At 43.3% G+C, this 20,728-nt stretch overlaps 1 protein-coding gene and 1 pseudogene across 4 annotated transcripts in view; both read left to right on the top strand.

Annotated features, from left to right (window-relative positions):
- Positions 1-20,728, top strand: part of TERT (telomerase reverse transcriptase) — a 243,696-nt gene that overhangs the window by 172,788 nt on the left and 50,180 nt on the right. The window lies entirely within an intron of this gene.
- On the top strand, positions 4,751-4,850 carry LOC143783652 (U6 spliceosomal RNA; annotated as a pseudogene).

Genomic DNA, 20,728 nt, shown 5'->3' with positions numbered 1-20,728 from the left:
AAGCATCTGTAAAAATTGGCGAATCCGATGAATCGCTGTACTTCCTTCACTGACTTGGGAGTTGGCCACTCCTGAATGGCTTGTATCTTGCTTGCATCCATGCTGAGACCCTGGGGAGAAATAACATATCCCAAGAATTGAATTTCTGTTTTGTGAAACTCACATTTCTCTAGTTTGATGTATAAATGATTCTGCCGTAGACGATCCAAAACCATTTTCACGTGTCGCTGATGGTCCTCGATATTGCTGGAAAAAATCAAAATGTCATCCAAATAAATCACAACAAAAATATCGAGTATATCCCTGAAAACATCATTTGCCAAGTGCTGGAATGTAGCTGGTGCGTTACGAAGACCGAAAGACATAACGAGGTACTCGAAATGTCCATAACGTGACCGAAAAGCCGTTTTCCACTCATCGCCAGGACGAATCCGTACTAGATTGTACGCTCCACGAAGATCCAATTTTGGGAAGATTTTGGCATGTCACACTCTCTCAAGTAATTCGGGAATTAGTGGGAGTGGATAAGAGTTCCTGATTGTGACTTTGTTGAGCTCCCTGTAGTCAATGCATGGTCAGAGTGAGCCATCTTTTTTTTTGACAAAGATTGGAGCACCTGCTGGGGAGGAAGATGGTCGTATAAACCCCTTAGCTATGTTTTCGTCTATGTACTCCTTGAGAGCTTTTAATTCTGTCCCAGACAATGGATAAATACTCCCGAAAGGAATCGCGGCACCAGGCAATAATTCCACGGGGCAGTCATATGGCCGATGTGGCAGTAATTTATCTGCATTTTTTTTTGTCACACACATCACTAAAGTCCCGATACTCTACCTGCAATGTCGAGTCGACCGTGACTGCTGTCTTCACTGGAGCCAGCTCTCCGGACAACGCTGATTCATTTGGAAACTGTAATTCCTTCATTGTTCAATTGATAGTCGGATTTCGCAGCCGCAACCAGGGCAAACCTGAAATAATAGGAAAATTAGGAGAAGAAATCAACAAAAAGGACATATTTTCAGAATGATCCGCGCCCATACGGATCTTTAATGGGACTGTTTCGAGTTTCACAGGCCCAGATATTAGTGGAGACCCGTCCACGATCTCCATAAACACCGGAGAGTCTCTTTTTCGTGAACGTATGCCATGTTTTTCAGCAAAGGAGATGTCCATGAGATTGCTGCAAGCTCCAGAGTCTATCATGGCGGAGCAGGTGATCCAGCAGGAACGCACCCAAATTTTGATGGAAACGCAGCAGAGCGAATCCTTCCTCGCCGTGGTAGAACTTACGGAAAGTAAGGCTATGTCCACAGGTGATGATGTTACCGATGAATCAGGAAAATCAAAGTTTTCAGCAGATATTTCCTGTCTGTGCGGAAGAGAACACACTGAAGATACATCCGAAAAGTCAAGTCCAGTTACCGCAGCTGCGGACTTGCGATTTTTCCCAGGGCACTCTGAAATATAGTGACCCGATTTACCGCAGTAAAAACATAAATTCTCCTTAAAACGATATTCCTTACGTGCATCGATGGGTTTCCTCCGTACTGCGTCAACCTGCATAGGTTCCAGCTCTGAGATAAAGTCTTAGTCAGCGCCTCCATGGTGGGTGATGGAAAAGGCATAAAGTTATTACGATTAGCATCGGCCCATTTTTCTTGACGACGTTCGGTGAGACGAATATCAATCCGAATACAATGATGTATAAAGTCAGCCAAGTTAGTAGGCGATTCACCTCGAGCTAGTTCATCTTTGATGGAAGCAGATAAACCTCTCCTGAACACTGCATGTTTCGCTGAATCGCACCATGTAGTATCCAGCACCCATTTCCAAAACTCCATTGCGTATTCCACAACAGGACGCTTCCCTTGACGTAGTGTCAGTAGTGCGGTTTCAGCTGTGATACTCCGATTAGGGTCATCAAACATTTGACACATTGCTGCAGTAAAGTCTTTCAGGGAATTTAAGCACACATCATTAGTCTCAATCAGAGGATTAGCCCAGGCTAACACTTTGTTTGTTAGCAACATAATTATAGTCATCACTTTATCCCGATCAGTTGCAAACTGGGCCGCACGTGCAGAGAAATACAGCTGACATTGATTCAAAAACCCCCGAAATTTCTCTCTTTCACCACCAAACCTGAATGGTGGGAGTTTAGGAAAAGCCGGACCAGGAGCTGGGATTGGAGCAGATACCATGGTTGCAGCTGTAGTCTCCACATTTGAAAGTTGAGACGCTAAGGCCTGAATAGACGTATCGGCCACATTCGCATTATGATTAGTTTGCGATTCTAATGTCCCCAGTTTTGTTTTTATAGCCTGCAGCTCCCCATGAAGTGCAGAGACAAAAGAGCAAAGTTTTTTCATTCGCACCTCCATAGAATCTGACCCAGTGATCTCCATTTTTTGGGGCTTGAGTATTCTGTTATAAACTTAGTGCAGTGGAGATCAGTATCATGGGTCAGAAAAGAGGCCGAAAGACAACAGGTTAAGAGTTCAAGAATATTTATGATGGTATGCAGGTAAATAGCTATGACACAGCAGGTTAGTAGCAGACAGCGCTGGATAAGCAGTAAGCACGTGTACAGACCGTGGAAGTCCAAGTATGTCAGGTCCAAAGACCTGGAGACCAGGCCAGGCCTCCTAGCAGGGAACAGTCCAGCAGCAGAGATGAGTGCAGAGCAGATCCAGGGAAACAAGTCTTACGATGAAGAGACGTAGATCCGGAGACAGACGGGGTATCCCAAGGTAACGAAGAAACCAGCAAGATAGCAGTTCTTCCAGCTTGATCACAAGTCCAGGAACAAGATACTCAAGCAATGAGTAATATACATAGCTCCCTTATATACACCACAGACAGGAACAGGGAAAGTCTGACAGGAAGCAAGATGGCCCCCGTGAGGCCAGTGACTCCATCTTAGGTAAGGGCAAAAGTAACTGAACTGAGGGCAACAGCAGACAAGAACAGATGTACAGTCGAAATCCTTACAGACAGTGGACAGAATTGTAAACATTTGCCTGGTCATTAACATGCAAACCACCCTTGGGGGTAAAGGGGTTAAACCAGGTATTGGTACTTTTGGCAATTTGGACAGGTGCCAAGTCCTGCTGGAGAATGAAATTTCCATCTCCAAAAAGCTTGTCGGCAAAATTTCCTGGTAGATGGCTGCACTGACTTTGGTCTTGATAAAACACAGTGGACCTACAACAGCAGATGACATGTCTCATGAAACCATCATTGATTGTGGATACTTCACACGACTAGACCTTGGAAATCAAGGTCCCAGAGTCTGGAGGAAGAGTAGAGAGGAACATAATCCAAGCTGCTTGAGGTCTAGTGTGAAGTTTCCACAATCAGTGATGGTTTGGGGGGCCATGTCATCTGCTGGTATAGGTACACTGTGTTTTATCAAGACCAAAGTCAGCACAGCTGTCTACCAGGAAATTTTAGAGCACTTAATTCTTCCCTCTGCCGACAAGCTTTTTGGAGATGGAAATTTCATTCTCAGGCAGGGCTTGGCACCTGTACATACTGCCAAAAGTACCAATACCTGGTTTAAAAACAACAGTATCACTGTGCTTGATTGGCCAGCAAACTGACCTGATTTTACTTCCATAGAGAATCTATGGGGTATTGTAAAGAGGAAGATGAGATGCCAGATCCCACAATGCAGACGAGCTGAATGCTGCTATCAAAGCAACCTGGGTTCCATAACACCTCAGCAATGTCAAAAGCTGATCACCTCCATGCCACGCCGCATTGATGCAGTAATTGATGCCAAAGGAGCCCCGACCCAGTATTGATGCATTTATGGAATATTCATTTCACTAGGCTAATATTTCAGATTTTAAAATCATTTTTTCCATCACGTCACTCCGGACAGCACCATGGAAGGAACTCCTTCCTTGACCTATAGCGGGACAGGATCACCGAGAGGTTAAAAGGCCCCTCCCACCTCCACCCTACCGTGTTTTTCTGGTCCCTACAGGGGATGGTTGTATGAGAGGTTGCTCCAGGAGTGAAGATAGAATGTGGATGTTTTATGGGGCTCGGGGATCGTACGGCGCGTCTAATCCTTCCCCCTGTCAAGCAGCCCGAGGCTGAAACCCTCCTTGGTGGGGGTCCCTCAGCGACAGAAACCAGGGTGCGGACGATACCCCTGCTTCCTCCCGCAGTGGAGGCTCTCAGCTCCGACGCCGGCCGGCAAGCCACCGCTACATCCGGAAGTCGTGCAGTTGAGAAGGCCATGTCACTTCCAGTGACATCAGAGCAGGACGCCGGGGAATAAGGTCAGCGTTTGTTCCACGGTAGAATGCGGAAGTGCAGTACAAGACAGGCAGCAGGCTGGTTTCTTGGATCTCGTGGGGCATAGGAGAAGAAATCATTGGCAGCAATGCAGCATTCCTGATGGGACACCACTTCCCTCCATGATGGGCTCTAAGCGTTAACAGCTTCCCTGTTTTTCTAGCAGGTATGAGCCAGCACAAGTGAGTGCATGGTGGGATGTTCTGTTGATGTCTTAGGCCTCTGGGCTGATGCTAGTCTCATGCACTTTGTGCCAACGCTGTGCCTAGAGCCTCATGTGTAGAGGTATGTTTTCACATGTACGCAGCTAGGCCTTGGACCTCTAGGCTATAATATGGCCATATGTCCAGGCTACATCTCATGACTGGACTTCAGTTAGTTGCATGTCTTGTCTGCACAGAGCCTTATGATTGGGCTTCAAAGTGGCTTTTGGAAGCATGCTTTCCATTTTTTGGTTCAATAAAATTGGAACAATACAGAGAAGATTAGCATGGCCCCTGCTCAAGGATGACACGCAAATTTGTAAAGCGTTCCATCACATTGTTTTAATGCAGCACATTGTCTCCATGAAGACTGCCCTCCAGCTGCGGCTGATTAATTAGCTCCTTCGGGTGGGGTCAGTCTGACAATTGAGATGTACTATTCAGAGTGGAGGTTGATCCAGAACTCTGAGAGATTGCTCTCTTGCTTGTAACTATGGGCCTGGTCTCTTGTTTGACACCTTAAAGCATGACTGTAGTCTGTCTGTGCCTCTGTTAATCATATTGCATCATAGTGCCTCTATGCATCATTTTGAGTGCCTCTGTGCTTCATATTGCATCATAGTGCCTCTGTGCATCATATTGCATCATAGTGCCTCTGTGCATCTTATTGCACCATAGTGTTTCATATCGCATCATAGTGCCTATGTGCATCATATTGCATCATAGTGCCTCTATGCATCATATTGATTACCTCTGTGCATCATATTGCATCATAGTGCCTCTATGCATCATATTGCATCATAGTGTCTCTGTGCATCATCGTGCTTCTGTGCATCATATGGCATCATAGTGCATCATATTGCATCGTATTGAATCTTAGTGCATCGTATTGAATTCTAGTGCATCGTATTAAATCAGTGCATCATATTGAATCATAGTGCATCATAATGCCTTTGTGCATCATATTGCATCACAGTGCCTGTGTATTGTAGTGCTTCATAGTGCCTCTATTCATCATATTGCATCTTAGCATTTCATAGTGCCTTTGTGCATCATATTGCATCATAGTGCCTTTATGCATCATATTGCATTATAGTGCTTCATAGTGCTTATATGCATCATATTGCATCATAGTGCTTTGGTGCCCCTGTACCTCATGTTGTATCATTAGTGTGTCATAGTTCTTCATAGTACATTGTGGTGCCTCTGTGCTTCATAGTACCTTGGGCTTGGTGCCTTTTTTGCCTCTGGCTGTGGGCCTCTGGGTTAGACTTCCTGACTTATGCCTTGTTGCGTGGCTGCACATTGTATCTTCGGCCTACCACTTCACATTTTTGTCTTGGGCCTCAACTCTGGTTACAGAGCCTTCGTGTTTTTGGACACAGATCCAACTTGTTTTGCTTCATTGTTTGCAACCTGGCTTAGCCAAATAAATAGCTATGCTTTTCTTGCGCTTGGAACAGAATTCTCAAGTGAGCTACTATTTGAGTGCTAAAGGCAAGTCTCTTTCCTAATTAGCTTTAAAAGGTGACATACGTCTTTTTTGGTTCATCCTATAAAAGGACATACTACTGTCCTGGGACCAGGAAATCCCACGAGGTGGAAGGAAAGATCCTTCCCAAATCCACATACGGCAATCAGACTAGTTGCCTTGATCAACATCCACTGGACAGATTCTTGTCCCATAAGTTGTATTGTGTTGTATTTGTATTTGTTGTATTATCTTTACAAGGGACGGCATCACTGCCTTTTGTACCTTGTGGCGAATCAGCAGCACTGGCGTCATGTCGCAGAAGATCCCATACTCGCTCTTACAGCAGTCAGGGCCCCTAGGATAAATGAAACTGTATTCAGGACTCTTACAGTTGAGAACCCATAGCCCCACCGCCTCACAGTAGATAATCCTCCTCTGTGATGGGAAGAAACCTACTTTTCTCTAGGCACAGAGTAAGGTTGCTCCCACCAGGGCAGTCTGGGAGTATGAATATCACTGAAAATATTGCCTTTTAGGATGTGTGTGTGTATATACAGTGCCTACAAGTAGTATTCAACCCCCTGCAGATTTAGCAGGTTTACACATTTGGAATTAACTTGGCATTGTGACATTTGGACTGTAGATCAGCCTGGAAGTGTGAAATGCACTGCAGCAAAAAAGAATGTTTTTTCTTTGTTTATTTTTTTTTTTAAATTGTGAAAAGTCTTTTCAGAGGGTCATTTATTATTCAACCCCTCAACCCACCAGAATTCTGTTTGGTTCCCCTAAAGTATTAAGAAGTAGTTCAGGCACAAAGAACAATGAGCTTCACATGTTTGGATTAATTATCTCTTTTTCCAGCCTTTTCTGACTATTTAAGACCCTCCCCAAACTTGTGAACAGCACTCATACATGGTCAACATGGGAAAGACAAAGGAGCATTCCAAGGCCATCAGAGACAAGATCGTGGAGGGTCACAAGGCTGGCAAGGGGTACAAAACCCTTTCCAAGGAGTTGGGCCTACCTGTCTCCACTGTTGGGAGCATCATCCGGAAGTGGAAAGCTTATGGAACTACTGTTAGCCTTCCACGGCCTGGACAGCCTTTGAAAGTTTCCTCCCGTGCCGAGGCCAGGCTTGTCCGAAGAGTCAAGGCTAACCCAAGGACAACAAGGAAGGAGCTCCGGGAAGATCTCATGGCAGTGGGGACATTGGTTTCAGTCAATACCATAAGTAACGTACTCCACCGCAATGGTCTCCGTTCCAGACGAGCCCGTAAGGTACCTTTACTTTCAAAGCGTCATGTCAAGGCTCGTCTACAGTTTGCTCATGATCACTTGGAGGACTCTGAGACTGACTGGTTCAAGGTTCTCTGGTCTGATGAGACCAAGATCGAGATCTTTGGTGCCAACCACACACGTGACGTTTGGAGACTGGATGGCACTGCATACGACCCCAAGAATACCATCCCTACAGTCAAGCATGGTGGTGGCAGCATCATGCTGTGGGGCTGTTTCTCAGCCAAGGGGCCTGGCCATCTGGTCCGCATCCATGGAAAGATGGATAGCACGGCCTACCTGGAGATTTTGGCCAAGAACCTCCGCTCCTCCATCAAGGATCTTAAGATGGGTCGTCATTTCATCTTCCAACAAGACAACGACCCAAAGCACACAGCCAAGAAAACCAAGGCCTGGTTCAAGAGGCAAAAAATCAAGGTGTTGCAGTGGCCTAGTCAGTCTCCTGACCTTAACCCAATTGAAAACTTGTGGAAGGAGCTCAAGATTAAAGTCCACATGAGACACCCAAAGAACCTAGATAACTTGGAGAAGATCTGCATGGAGGAGTGGGCCAAGATAACTCCAGTGACCTGTGCCGGCCTGATCAGGTCTTATAAAAGACGATTATTAGCTGTAATTGCAAACAAAGGTTATTCCACAAAATATTAAACTTAGGGGTTGAATAATTATTGACCCACACTTTTATTTTTAAAATTTATAAAAATTTAACTGAGCAACAAAACTTTTTGGTTTGTAAGATTTATGCATCTGTTAATAAATCCTGCTCTTGTTTGAAGTTTGAAGGCTCTAACTTATTTGCATCTTATTAAACCTGCTAAATCTGCAGAGGGTTGAATACTACTTGTAGGCATTGTATATATCTATATATACAGTATATAGATATATATATATATATATATATATATAGAGAGAGAGAGAGAGAGAGATCGATAAGTTGACATATATACAATGTCTGGACTAATGACTCGTATAGAGGCAGTTTCAAATAATCTCTTGTCAGGATTTTTACCGGCACCCCACCACCACTTTCATCGATTCCAGAGTCCAGACTCCATGTGTCTAACATCAGTAAAACAGGAGTGATGATCCACGTTTCCCTTTCAGCGCTTCTAATGAGAAGCCTGATGTTGGTAATGCAGGAGATATTACCTGCCAGATGTCATATTCCTTAGTTTCAATAATATCCAGCCCTTACTTGTGGCCTAGACATCTAAGGATTTGGAATAGACGTTATCTCCTGGATGAGTAATGTACGTACATCCCAATGCTCTGCCATTATCCATGTAGATACAGGAAATATATATATCTTGGTACCGTGTTAGCCAGTAGATAGAAAATATTTAGAATTGAGGACCACTGAGGACTCTCAATTCTAAATATTATCCATGTACTAACTGATATTGGTTTGATCTTCCCGCAGTCCAGGGTCTCTGTCCTGCAGGTCTCCTTGTAGTATGGGGAGTTAATCTCTAACCAAGATTTAACCTGAGCCTAGGAGGACCGATGAAGGATCAGTCTGTACAGTCCTCTTTATGTTGTGGCTGTGGCTATTACCATACTTTTGCTGGGCAATAAGGTTTTTTTAAACCTATTCTGGGGCTGCGGTGTTTAGAAGTATCTATCACAATAACTGAAATTCACTGCAGTTCATTATTGGTGTTGGGGTAAAACAGGTGTGTGTTTCAGTCTCTGTTTCTGCTGCATACTTTGTTTACCACATTCATTCTGAACCTGGCCATTATAGACATATATCAGACACTCACTACGGTGATTATCTTTGCAGATTTCTTTAGATAGCTATATTTTTTCTGATCTTTCAGATCATTTCTATATCTCGCCTGGATCTTGCCTCGGACTTTGGTCCTTGGGCTTTTGCACCCAACCTGGGACCTTTATTTTGGTATTCTCCATGGTGCTGTCTGGAGGGACATAATGGAAAAAGGGAATTAGACCTACCGGCAATTCTGTTTCCAAGTAGTCCCCTCAGGACAGCACCCTTATTTCCCTCCCTTAGGTTTGTCTTTAGGCTTGCACTGGATCAATCTTCCGGCAGATCATTCATCCGTTGGGTCGCCATGGCTCGAGATTAAGATGAAGCCGTTAAATGGTTTATTACATACGCATTTGTAAGGGCGCGGTTTCAACCATTTCCTTCCATCCTTCTGTGGTACTTTGAAAAAACACTGGAGGGTGGAGGTTTAACTTCTCTGTGATCCTGTCCCGCTATAGGTCAAGGAAGGACTTCCATCCATGGTGCTGTCCTGAGGGACTACCTGGAAACAGAATTACCGTTACGTCTAATTCCCTTTTTCAAGCTGGTGTTATAAAGTATTGTAATTTTCTGAGACAATAACTTTGGGGTTTTCATTGGCTGTAAGCCATAATCATCAACATTAACAGAAATAAACACTTGAAATAGATCAGTCTGTTTGTAATGACTCTGTATAATATGAGTTTCACGTTTTGTATTGAAGAACTGAAATAAATTAATTTGATGATATTCTAATTTTGCAAGATGCACCTCACCTGTGTGTGTGTGTGTGTGTGTGTGTGTGTGTGTGTGTATGTATGTATGTGTGTGTATATACATATTGCTCCTGGGATCTGTTGTAGCCATTCTTCCAAGTTAAGGGTCACTGCTCCAAGTGCTCCTATCACCACTGGAATCACTGTTGCCTTCACCTTCCACATCTTCTCCAGTTCTCCTTTAAGGCCCTGGTATTTCTCCAGCTTCTCATATTCCTTCTTTCTAATGTTGCTGTCACTTGGTACTACCACATCTATCACAGGTCAACAAAAAAAAAAAAATTTTCTGGTGTCCAAAATATTTTAATGAATTTGGGGTATTTTTTGGGTGCTGATTCTGAATATGCTATCAGTTTTGCCAGATTGGCTCAAGTTTTTGACATTTTTGGTATCTTATTTATAGCACTTGTTGGTAAATGCGACGCATCATCTCATTAATTTCTTTGGATTAGTACTTGAACTGAGCAGTTCTCAATATAGTTTTGTGTTAATTAGTGTTCTAAAAGTTTGTTCATAGCTTGATTTTTGCACTAACTTTATGTTGTTGTCTGTTTTCCAGTGAAAAGCATGAACTCATCAAGAAGAAGTTGTCTTAACGATCCAGACTCATTCTGTTACATTTGTGGTGAATACACACTGCCAAAACATAGAAGAAACATAACAGACTTCGTAAAAAAGTGTATTTTGCCTATTTTGGGGTTATGCTTGGGGACCAAGACAAGTTTTGGGCACCACACATAGTGTGCAAAGCATGTATCGAATTATTACGAAAATGGAGCAAAGGACAAAGAAAAAGCTTCAAATTTGGTGTTCCAATGGTGTGGAGAGAGCCAAAAAATCATCATGATGACTGTTATTTCTGTGCAGTGCAAGTGCAAGGATTCAATAAGCATAAGAAACGAAAATGGGAGTAACATGGAATCTGCAAGAAGGCCTGTCCCTCATTGTGAAGATGTGCCTGTACCTGTGTTTACCATAAATAACAGTCATCATGATGATTTTTTGGCTCTCTCCACACCATTGGAACACCAAATTTGAAGCTTTTTCTTTGTCCTTTGCTCCATTTTCGTAATAATTCGATACATGCTTTGCACACTATGTGTGGTGCCCAAAACTTGTCTTGGTCCCCAAGCATAACCCCAAAATAGGCAAAATACACTTTTTTTACGAAGTCTGTTATGTTTCTTCTATGTTTTGGCAGTGTGTATTCACCACAAATGTAACAGAATGAGTCTGGATCGTTAAGACAACTTCTTCTTGATGAGTTCATGCTTTTCACTGGAAAACAGACAACAACATAAAGTTAGTGCAAAAATCAAGCTATGAACAAACTTTTAGAACACTAATTAACACAAAACTGTATTGAGAACTGCTCAGTTCAAGTACTAATCCAAAGAAATTAATGAGATGATGCGTCGCATTTACCAACAAGTGCTATAAATAAGATACCAAAAATCTCAAAAACTTGAGCCAATCTGGCAAAACTGATGACATATTCAGAATCAGCACCCCAAAAATACCCTAAATTCGATGAAATATCTTTGGCACCAAAAATGCTGTTGACCAGTGTTATCATTGCTGTCTTCTGATCCTTCTCTACTATCACAATGTCTGGTTGGTTAGCCAACACCTGCTTATCCGTCTGGATGTTGAAGTCCCACAGGATTTTAGCCCTTTCATTCTCTGCCACTTTTTCTGGGGTCTCCCACTTGGACTTAGGGGGACTTAGCCCATATGCTGTGCCGTTGTTCCTGTATACATTTCCCGCTACTTGGTTGAGGCGTTCGGTATACGCTGTTCCTGCTTGCATTTTGCATCCTGCCACTAATATTTTTTTACAGCTTATACTATAAAGTGTAATAACACAATATTGCAGTATTTAGTAAGAGATTAGAGCATTTATCAGTGCGGGCACCGGCAGCTTCAGAACACTAGTAACCTGTAGATTAACCCCATATCATATTAACGCAGGTAATAGCATTTTTGTTACATGACAGGTTCCCTTTAAAAAGTGACTATGAAGGCACTTTGGAAATTGACACATTGCAAGTACAGCATATGGAAATTCTCATCACCCCCTACCTGTTATAAGTTGAAGCGTTAAATGTATTATATTACTGATGGAGGAGATTATAGTTGAGGATGACAATAGAGAAAACTGCGGTATTCATTTTATATCCTTGGTTGGAGATCAAGTCCTTCCCAGCCTTTTCCTACTGCTTGAGCAGTCGTTGACAAATTACCCCTTTGTATGTTGTTTGTGAACCTCCCTTTCTTATTTATCAGCACCCTTACCCACTTCCTAGTGTTGTCTGTTTGTTTACTACTTTGCCTGTGCAATCTGGAGATTTTCTCCTTAAAGGGAATCTGTCAGGTCATATCAGGCCATTTTTGCATCCCATGCTAATAGTATAAAAAGGATAGGTCAATGCTAAAGTAGTGGACAACCTCTTAAATGCAAAATATATATTCACCCCTTCTCCCGCCTACCCCTCTGCGCTGATGTCAGTGATTGTGATTGGGAGCAGCGTGTTAATGCACGCCATACCTGTACAGACGCCGCACATGAGATATCCTTGACAAAGGCCAGATGGGCTGGCCTTCTCCCAACCGCAATTTTAAAATTTCTCCACAGGTTTTCAATGGGATTTCGATCTGGACTCATTGCTGGTCACTTCAGAACTCTACAACACTTTGTTTCCATCTATTTCTGGGTGCTTTTTGAGGTATGTTTGGGGTCATTGTTCTGCTGGAAGACCCATGACTTAGAACACAAACCCAACTTTCTAACATTGGGCAATACATTGTGACCCAAAATCAATTGGTAATCTTCAGATTTCATGATGCAGCAAAACGTACAGTGGGGCAAAAAAGTATTTAGTCATTCAGCAATAGTGCAAGTTCCACCACTTAAAAAGATGAGAGGCGTCTGTGATTTACATCATAGGTAGACCTCAACTATGGGAGACAAACTGAGAAATAAAAATCCAGAAAATCACATTGTCTGTTTTTTTATCATTTTATTTGCATATTATGGTGGAAAATAAGTATTTGGTCAGAAACAAACAATCAAGATTTCTGGCTCTCACAGACCTGTAACTTCTTCTTTAAGAGTCTCCTCTTTCCTCCACTCATTACCTGTAGTAATGGCACCTGTTTAAACTTATCAGTATAAAAAGACACCTGTGCACACCCTCAAACAGTCTGACTCCAAACTCCACTATGGTGAAGACCAAAGAGCTGTCAAAGGACACCAGAAACAAAATTGTAGCCCTGCACCAGGCTGGGAAGACTGAATCTGCAATAGCCAACCAGCTTGGAGTGAAGAAATCAACAGTGGGAGCAATAATTAGAAAATGGAAGACATTCAAGACCACTGATAATCTCCCTCGATCTGGGGCTCCACGCAAAATCCCACCCCGTGGGGTCAGAATGATCACAAGAACGGTGAGCAAAAATCCCAGAACCACGCGGGGGGACCTAGTGAATGAACTGCAGAGAGCTGGGACCAATGTAACAAGGCCTACCATAAGTAACACACTACGCCACCATGGACTCAGATCCTGCAGTGCCAGACGTGTCCCACTGCTTAAGCCAGTACATGTCCGGGCCCGTCTGAAGTTTGCTAGAGAGCATTTGGATGATCCAGAGGAGTTTTGGGAGAATGTCCTATGGTCTGATGAAACCAAACTGGAACTGTTTGGTAGAAACACAACTTGTCGTGTTTGGAGGAAAAAGAATACTGAGTTGCATCCATCAAACACCATACCTACTGTAAAGCATGGTGGTGGAAGCATCATGCTTTGGGGCTGTTTCTCTGCAAAGGGGCCAGGACGACTGATCCGGGTACATGAAAGAATGAATGGGGCCATGTATCGTGAGATTTTGAGTGCAAACCTCCTTCCATCAGCAAGGGCATTGAAGATGAAACGTGGCTGGGTCTTTCAACATGACAATGATCCAAAGCACACCGCCAGGGCAACGAAGGAGTGGCTTCGTAAGAAGCATTTCAAGGTCCTGGAGTGGCCTAGCCAGTCTCCAGATCTCAACCCTATAGAAAACCTTTGGAAGGAGTTGAAAGTCCGTGTTGTCAAGCGAAAAGCCAAAAACATCACTGCTCTAGAGGAGATCTGCATGGAGGAATGGGCCAACATACCAACAACAGTGTGTGGCAACCTTGTGAAGACTTACAGAAAACGTTTGACCTCTGTCATTGCCAACAAAGGATATATTACAAAGTATTGAGATGAAATTTTGTTTCTGACCAAATACTTATTTTCCACCATAATATGCAAATAAAATGATAAAAAAACAGACAATGTGATTTTCTGGAATTTTATTTCTCAGTTTGTCTCCCATAGTTGAGGTCTACCTATGATGTAAATTACAGACGCCTCTCATCTTTTTAAGTGGTGGAACTTGCACTATTGCTGAATGACTAAATACTTTTTTGCCCCACTGTATTTGAACATCAACCATATTGCAATGAGACCTACAAAGAAGAGAACACAGTACCTACAGACAATTTTCAGTCAACAAAATGATGTGCTTTACCAAAAAGGTTTATCTTTATCTCATCCGTCCACGAAACGCTTTCCCAGAAAGATTTTGGCTTACTTACATACATTTTTTTGCAAACTGCTGTCTAGCTTTCTTATGTTCCTGTGTCCCCTGTTTTAGCATTGAGGTCCTCCTGGGTCTCCTGTAATAGCATTTCATTTAATTCAAATATCAATGGATAGTTCACGTTGACACTGATTCTCCCTGAATCTGTAGGACAGCTTGAATTTGTTAGGAACTTGTTTGGGGCTGTTCATCAACAATCCGAACTATCCTGCTTTGCAACCTTTCATCAATTTTTTCTCTGAAGTCCAGTAAGATTAGCTACAGTGCCATGGATTGTAAACTTCATGATTATGTTGCACATCATGGACAAAAGAACATCAAGATCTGTGGAGGTGGACTTATAACCTTGGGATTTATATTTTTCACAGGAAAGATATATATCTTGGTACCGTATTAGCCAGTGGATAGAAAAATATTTAGAACTGAGAGTCCTCAGTGGTTGATACCTTTTAATGGCTGACTGAAAAGATTGTAACAAATTGCAAGCTTTCGAGGTCTCTTCATCAGGCATAGACTAATAGAAATTCTGAAGAATCACATATTTATGCACAACACAGCACAGATAAATGCCATAGATAAGACAGGTGACATGAAGCAGAATTACCATTATGTGAGTGATAAACCGTTATGTCCATAAATATTGGGCCAGTTCGTAGATAAGGAGTGTGAATGTTTTATTGTCCTCTGATTGGGGTCTGGTTCTGTTATGATGACCCCACATGGTCTGAGAAGCAGATTCCTTAGTTAATGTATAAAGACATAAATCCATGCGACACATTCATTCCTGCACTGAGTCATCATCAGCTTATACTTCCAAACCAAACTCTTCTGTCTCTCTGAGATTTGAAGTTACCTTTTAATACAAATCTTTTCATGGCCAAGCTTGAAAGCAACTTTTTGTCCTCATGTCCCATCAGTCCTCTGGCCTACTACCGCTACATTGATGATATTTTAATCATCTGGACGGAGTCTGAGCCACAGCTAAAGATGTTCCATGAATATCCTACCATGAAATTAACACTCAACTACTCCTGCACTGAAATTAACTTTTTGGACACCATCATTAACCCCTTAGTGACAGAGCCAATTTGGTACTTAATGACCGAGCCAATTTTTACAATTCTGACCACTGTCACTTTATGAGGTTATAACTCTGAAACGCTTTAACGGATCCCGCTGATCCTGTGATTATTTTTTTTGTGACATATTGTACTTCATGTTAGTGGTAACATTTCTTCGATATTACTTGTGATCATTTATGAAAAAAACAAAACGGAAATATGGCGAAAATTTTTAAAATCTTGCAATTTTCAAACTTTGAATTTTTATGCCCTTTAATCAGAGAGATATGTCACACAAAATAGTTAACAAATAACATTTGCCACATGTCTACTTTACATCAGCACAATTTTGGAAACAAAATTTTTTTTTGTTAGGAAGTTATAAGGGTTAAAAGTTGACCAGCAATTTATCATTTTTACTGCAAAATTTACAAAACCATTTTTTTAGGGACTATCTCACATTTAAAGTCACTTTGAGGGGTGTACATGAAAATATTTGGGAAAATACCCAAACTTGACACCATTCTAAAAACTGCACCCATTAAGGTGCTCAAAACCTCATTCAAGAAGTTTATTAACCCTTTACGTGCTTCACAGGAACTGAAACAATGTGGAAAGAAAAAATGAACATTTAACTTTTTTTGCAAACATTTTACTTCAGAACCAATTTTTTTTATTTTCGCAAGTGTAAAAAGAGAAAATGAACCACAAAATTTGTTGTGCAATTTCTCCTGAATACGCCGATACCCCATATGTGGGGGTAAACCACTGTTTGGGTGCACGGCAGGGCTTGGAAGAGAAGGATCGCCGTTTGACTTTTTCAATGCAGAATTGGCTGGAATTGAGATTGGACGCCATGTCGCGTTTGGAGAGCCCCTGATGTGCCTAAACAGTGGAAATCCCCCACAAGTGACCCCATTTTGGAAACTAGACCTATTACGGAACTTATCTAGATGTGTGGTGAGCACTTTGAGCCCCCAAGTGCTTCACAGAAATTTATAACGTAGAGCCGTGGAAATAAAAAATCCTTTTATTTTCCTCAAAACTGATTGTTTTAGCTCACAATTTGTTATTTTCTCAAGGGTAACAGGAGAAATTGGACCCCAAAATTTGTTGTCCAGTTTGTCCTGAGCACGATGATACCCCATATGTGGGGGGGGGGGGGACCACTGTTTGGGCACACATTGGGGCTCTGTAGGGAAGTAGTGACATTTTATAATGCAGACTTTGATGGAATGGTCTGCGGGCGTCATGTTGCATTTGTAGAGCTCCTGATGTACCTAAATAGTAGAAACCCCCACAAGTGACCTCATTTTGGAAACAAGACCCCCCAAAGAGCTTATCTAGATGTGTGGTGAGCACTATGAACCCCCAATTGCTTCACAGAAGTTTATCATGTAGAGTCATGAAAATAAAAAAATCATTTTTTCCACAAAAATGATCTTTTCACCTCCAATTTTTTACGCTCATACCCAATATGTGGGGGAGACCACTGTTTGGGTGCATGGCAGAGCTCGGAAGGGAAGGAGTTCCATTTTGGAATGCAGACTTTGGTAGAATGGTCTGCGGACATTGTGTTGCGTTTGCAGAGCCCCTGATGTACCTAAACACAAGAGACCCCATTTTGGAAACTAGACCCCCTAAGGAACTTATCTAGATGTGTGGTGAGCACTTTGAACGCCCAAGTGAAGTTTATAATGCAAGATTCGTGAAAATAATGTTTTTTTTCCACAAAAATGATTTTTTTAGCCACCAATTTTTTATTTTCCCAAGGGTAACAGGAGAAATTGGACCCCAAAATTTGTTGTACAATTTGTCCTGAGTACGCTGATACCCCATATGTGGGGGTAAACCACTGTTTGGGCACACATCAAGGCTCGGAAGGGAAGTAGTGACATTTTAAAATGCAGACTTTGATGGAATGGTCTGCAGGCGTCATGTTGCATTTTCAGAGCCCCTAATGTACCTAAACAGTAGAAACCCCCCACAAGTGACCCTATTTTGGAAACTAGACCCCAAAAGAACTTATCTGGATGTGTGGTGAGCATTTTGAAGGCCCAAGTGCTTCACAGAAGTTTGACTCAGAGCCGTGAAAATAAAAAAATCATTTTTTTCCCACAAAAATTAATTTTTTAGCCCCCAATTTTTTTTATTTTGCAAGAGTAACAGGGCAATCTGGACCCCAAAAGTTGTTGTCAAATTAGTCCTGAGTATGTTGATACCCCATATGTGGGGGTAAACCACTGTTTGGGCGCACGGCAGAGCTCTGAAGGGAGGGAGCACCATTTGACTTTTTGAGCGCAAAGATGGCTGGAGACCCCCCTGATGTACCTAAACAGTGTAAACCCCCCAATTCTAACTCCAACCCTATCCCCAACACACTCCTAATCCCAACCCAATCCATAACCCTAATCAAAACCCTAACCCCAAAACACCCCTAATCCCAACCCTAACCATAATCACAATCCTAATGCTAAAACACCCCTAATCCCAACCCTAACTTTAGACCTAACTTTAACCCCAACCCTAACTTTAGCCCTAGCTCTAACTTTAGCCCCAACCCTAACCCTAGCCCTGACTTTAGCACCAACCCTAACTTTAGCCGCAACCCTAACCCTAACTTTAGCACCAACCCTAGCCCTAACCCTAGCTTTAGCCCCAACCCTAACCCTAACTTAAGCACCAACCCTAGCGCTAACCCTAACTTTAGCACCAACCCTAACCCTAACTTTAGCCCCAACCCTAACTCTAACTTTACCCCCAACCCTAACTTTAGCAGCAAGCCTAACTTTAGCACCAACCCTAACTTTAGCACCAACCCTAGCCCTAATCCTAACTGGAAAATGGAAATACATACTTTTTTTATTTTATTGTTTTTCCTAACTGAGGGGGTGATAAAGGGGTTATTTATTATTTTTTCTATTTTGATGACTGTGATAGGATCTCACAGTGATCAAAATAAAGCAAGAGGAAGAGTCTTCCTCTGCCGGCCGGCACATCATGGTGGGCGCACTGCGCATGCGCCCGCCATTTTCTTCCCGGAGGAAGAAGCCGGTGGCCAGGAGGACCCAGGGACAACGGTAAGTATAACAGGATCCCCGATCCCTCTATTTCCCAGTCCTCTGATGTGCGATCACATCAGAGGACAGAGAATGAAACACCGCTTTTTTTTTTGCGGTCGCCGGTAAACGGTTAATTGCGATCGCAAAAGGGGTCGGTAAAAACCAACCCCGATCCATGATCTTTGGGGTCTTGGCTACCCCCGGCAGCCGAGACCCCAAAGATCTGCCGGGTGCCGGCCGGCGGGCGCACTGTGCATGCGCTCGCCATGTTTTTTCCCGGAAAATGATGGCAGCGCCCATCGGGAGCCACGAGGAGCATCGGGGGAGACGGGTGAGTATTGGGGGCAATCAGGGACCCCATTTCTCTGTCCTCATATGTGCAATCACATCGGAGGACAGAGAAATTAAAGGGGTTGTCCACTACTTTCAATTAACCCCCCAATGTATCCCCCCGGGGCCCCTGATGAATTGTGTAATTACCTTCCTTTGCCGTTTTCGCCTGTGAGCGGCGCTATTCTGGCGGCTGAGTCCGGGTCACGTGACCCCCAGTCTGCAGCCGCCGCTTATTTCCGCCGACGTCACGTCAATTTCCAGACACTGGAAATTGACGTGACGTCAGTAGCAGGAGTGAGCCAGCCTCACAGTCAGCAGTCACTCATCAAGAGTGACTGGGCTGTGGGCGGGGCTGGTGGCTGCAGGCCTGTGCTGGGGCGGGCGGGGCTAGGCAGGGATGTGCGGGCGGGGCTAGGCAGGGATGATTGTGCGGGCGCCGGTGCTCTGCGGGCTGGCGCTGGTGCTCTTCAGGCCGGTGCCGTGCTGGGGTCTGCTGGGGGGGTGGTCTTTGGGGTGTGTGTGTGTGTCTCTGTGTGCAGGCGTCATTCGATGGGACTACAAGTCCCATCGGGCTCTGCCTGCTACAGTGACAGTGAGTGACACATTAGCCAATGATGGGACAGTAGTAGTCCCATCATCCGGCTAATGTGTTGAATGTGAAAAAAATAAAATAAAACAAATATACAGTACATACATACATACATACATACATACAACACACACCATGCGACGACATGCACCATGCAACGACATGCACCATGCGGCGACATGCACCATGCGGCGACATGCGGCAGACATGCACCATGTGACGACATGCACCATGCGACGACATGCAACATATGACATGCGACATGCACCATGTGACGACATGCACCATGCGGCAACATGCGACGACATAGAACATGTGACATGTGACATGCAACATGCCACATACAGTACGTACATACATACAACATACATACAGACATACAGTACATATAACATAGAGTACATACTCACCATCACTTGTCACCTTGATCCCCGAAGCCATTGTCATCTGTAAAAAATATTAAAATAATAAACAACCAATATGCTCCCTGATCTGCAGAAATCCAATTAAAACAAGTGTCCCTCGACTATCTCCCGTGGAGAGCAGGAGCATCTGCTGATGCGACTGCTCTCCAGGGGCTCCAGGAACACAATGATGGAAGGTATCCTTCCACAATGTATTCCTCACAATGTATTCCTACGCCCCTGTGAGAAAATAGTCCCTAGTCTCACTTTATGGCATTGCTGTATGAGAAATTTTCCCACGCAGCTTTTTGCCATAAAGTAAGACTGTGAACTTTAGTAACCTCAGTGATGCACTGCAGGAGCCATTGTCTCCTGTCAATGTGTCACTGAGGGTCCTATAGAGCAGTGACATCACCCTATGTCATTGTTCTATAAGGGAGATCGTCGTGGGACACTCGTTATTAATTGGACTACGGCAGACAGGTAGTGTACGGTTTATTATTTTACGTTTTTTGCAGGCGCTGAAGTATGGTAAGTATGGTGAAATGAAGAATATTAAAATACATTTTTCCTAATGTGTGTGTGTGTCTTATTGACGCCTCTCCGTTATTAACCCGGCTTAATGTCACCTTACAATAGCAAGGTGACATTAACCCCTTATTACCCCATATCCCACCGCTACACGAGAGTGGGAAGAGAGTGGCTAAGTGCCGGAATTGGCGCATCTTACAGATGCGCCATTTCTGGGGCGGCTGCGGACTGGTATTTGTAGCCGGGGGGGACCAATATCCATGGCCCCTCTCTAGGCTATGAATATCAGCCCGCAGCTGTCTGCATAGCCTTTCT

This window comes from Ranitomeya variabilis, chromosome 6 (assembly GCF_051348905.1).
Source record: "Ranitomeya variabilis isolate aRanVar5 chromosome 6, aRanVar5.hap1, whole genome shotgun sequence".
NCBI lineage: Eukaryota > Metazoa > Chordata > Amphibia > Anura > Dendrobatidae > Ranitomeya > Ranitomeya variabilis.
Note: the sequence above shows the minus strand (reverse complement) of the source record. Positions and strands in the feature narration are given on the sequence as shown.